Here is a 3,518-nt window from a genome sequence, read left to right as displayed (position 1 = left end):
GGTTAAGGGATAGTGGATAGGAGAATTCAAAAGGATTTAGGAGAAGAGACTGCGGTACTTTAGAGAATCGACTGCACTTTCACTATCCGACGTGTTTATGATGCGCCAGCGGACGTCATGAATGTGCGTCTGCTGCTGTGGGGAAACTATGGAAACTACAGTTTTCTATACAGCGGACTACAACATGGATGTTCAATAAGAACGAGGGACTACTGTAAACTCATCTAGAGACTCTGCACCGTGCTCTGATGCTGTTGCTTTATGCTTTATGAACGTGGACAACAGAGAAACATATTCTTCATGGCCAAAGTTGGAATTGAAATAAAAAAGGAAAGTGAAACTTATGCTCGTCACCCTCTCCCTCCGGTCCACATTAATACAAATGATCCCAATACGTATGATTGTATGAAAAGATCTTAAAATCAATACAGATGTATTTATTATAAACGTTAGTCCTTAACACCTATCACTGTGTATATCACCATTCAAACATATTTTAAAAGTTGAACAAACCCCACACAGCTCAGTGAAATGTTAACTTTATTTGATAATTTCAGTAAAAACTAACGTTCATATTTCTCTTTTTGATTATAATACTGATGAACGTTCAGATCAAAGCACTTTGTCAACTTACCACATACGTTTTAAAATGCTTAATAAGCACCGTAACTTTCATGACATAATTATGACTGTTGAGTGACGGCAAATGCTGCGGCTGCAAGGCATTGTGGGGCAGCATTTTCTCCTCTCCTTTCAGTGAGGGAGGTCCAGTGGTTCCTAAGCTAAAGGAGGTTATAAAGGAAGCCTCCTTTCCTATCATCTAGAGCAGGGGTTCTCAAACTTTTTGTTTCTTTCGGACCACTATTTATCATCAAGGATTTTCTCGGACCACCTCATATGCAAACCGTAAAAATAAGTACATATAAACGTAGTGTTAAAACGCAGATATTTTTTTATAGACAATCAAAAGTAAATTGAAGCCTATCTGATACTTTTGTTGCACATGTGACCGGTGTCTGTCTGCGTTGTGTATGTTTCTCAAAGAGGACGGCGGACAACTTATTTTTTTCTTTTGGTCCTTGACCATATATTCAAATCTGCATACACTCATAGAACACAACAGCTGCATCAGTGAACATGAACTGCAGCTTCAGCTCTTTCAACATCCGATTGTATCCGTGTACAATAAGGAAATAATAAATAAAATAACAGATTTTGTGCAATTATAGGCTAATTAAACTCAAAACAACCATGTTACACACGCACAGCAAGTCCAGTGGAAACAAATAATCGTATCAATCACACTGAATATAAAATAAATTAACATAAACGTGTGTAATAAGGAAATAATAAATAAAATAACTGATTTTGTGCAATTATAGGCTAATTAAACTCAAAACAACGCACAGCAAGTCCAAGCTAACCTTATCACTCAGCTAATGAGATGGATGATGTTGCTTCGCAGACGTCAACATCTGGATGTCAGGTTCCAGCGATGACAGCTTCAATCTGAGATCTAGTTCAATGTTAAGTCTGTTCCGATATTTTGTCTTCAACGAGACCAGTGATGAAAATCCCGACTCACAGAGGTAAGTGGTAGGAAAGGGCATAAGAAACATCAAGGCCTTGTCGGACAGCTCTGGGTATTCTGAAGCAGCTTTTAGCCAAAATGCAGGCAGGCATCTCTGAGAAAAATCCACTTTTAAAGCACTGTCACAGGACAGTTCAACAAGGCTGTCTTGCTCTCTGGACGTAAGGTTTGCGTGGATGTCATCGTCCAGGGTCGCAAATGGATTTCTGATCCAGTTCGCAGTTGTGTCAGGGATAGGGAAGTACATCCGTAGCTGTGTTTTCAAACTGTGCAAGTGCTCCCTGACATCATTTTTCACATTATTTGGAAGCTGCATTTCCGGTGTCCAAAAAATCTGATAGGTTTGCAAACGAGTCATAGTTTGACTGCTCCAGTTGCCTGGCCCACATCTCCATCTTCTTGATTGTAGCTTCAACTTTGTCTTGCATGTGAAAAAGTGTCACTGACTTCCCCTGAAGACTCCGATGAGTCAAATGCTCAAAAATATCTGCCAGGTATGCCAACTTGGCAAGCCACGGGGCGTCACTGAAGCGATCTGAAAGTTCACATTTTGAGTCAAGTAAAAACATTCTCACTTCATCGCGCAACTCGTAGAGCCGCACAAGCACCTTTCCTCTCGATAGCCACCGGACCTCGGTGTGCAGAAGTAATTGCCGGTGATCACTGCCCATCTCATCGCATAAAACGGCAAACAACCGGGCATTCAGTGGACGGGCCTTGATAAAATTGACCGTTCGTACTGCTTCATCCAGAACAGTTTTGAGATCAGGAGGCATTTTTTTGGCTGCGAGAGCCTCCCTGTGGATGCTGCAGTGGATTGATTTAGTTTGTGGAGCCACTGCTTGCACACGTTTAACAAGCCCACTGTGTCGGCCTAACATGGCTGCTGCCCCGTCTGTGCTAATGCCCACGCATTTTGACCAATCAATCCAATGTTCCGTTATGAAACTGTTCAACATGTCAAAAAGTGCCTCTGCAGTTGTGCGTGTTGGCAAACATTTACAAAAGAGAAAGTCCTCCTCTATTTCTCCGTCGTTTACTTCATACCTTACGTATGAGAGCAGGTTGGCAAGGTTAGCTATGTCAGTTGATTCATCCAACTGTAGTGCAAAAAATCGACTGGCTTTTATCCGCGCTATTAGCTGGTCATTCACATTGCTGGCCATTTCCTCAATTCTGCGCTGTACGGTGCTGTCTGACAATGGAATCAAGTCCATTTGCCTGCATGCCTTTTCACCCAGCATAACACCCACCACCACCTTAATTGATGGCAGCACCACCTCCTCACCGAGTGTATGCGCTTTCCCATTTTTTTGCAATAATTCTTGACAATCTGTATGAGACTTCCACTGCTTTAGCGTTGTTGCTACCTGTAGATGTGGATTCCATGATGTTCTTGCTACTGTGAAATTCTTGGAGCTTGTTTTTAAAAAACTCAACTGGCTTGGACTTCAACTCTCCATGCTTTGTCTCAAAATGACGGCGAAGATTAGCTGATTTTAGGCTCTCGTTAGCCAGTGTCTCGTAGCACAGAACGCATAATGGCAAAGGCTCATCTTCGGTGCCTGTGTATGTAAATCCCAGTTCCAAGTATTTCACATTGTATTTTCGCTTAATCTTCACTTTCTTTGTTTTTTTTCGCGGAATCTGGCTTGTAGATGCCTCCGACTCACTTTCATGATCTTCATTAACGTTAACATCTTTTCTCTTCAGACCACCTGATGCTAGCCACCGATCCATGTTTGTGGTTTTGCACACACACATGGGAAGATGAGAGATCTCACTTGCACTCTGCTCTTCCGCAGCGCAGCCCCCCCTCCCTCCGGCTGAAATTATGAATGTAAGGCCTATATTAATCATAAGTAACACGGCAGGGTCCGTGAGAGTTTGTTATCATCTGATTGGTGCATTACTATGATATCCCCAC

This window comes from Gymnodraco acuticeps, unplaced genomic scaffold (assembly GCF_902827175.1).
Source record: "Gymnodraco acuticeps unplaced genomic scaffold, fGymAcu1.1, whole genome shotgun sequence".
Classification (NCBI taxonomy): domain Eukaryota; kingdom Metazoa; phylum Chordata; class Actinopteri; order Perciformes; family Bathydraconidae; genus Gymnodraco; species Gymnodraco acuticeps.
This window is presented reverse-complemented; position numbering follows the sequence as displayed.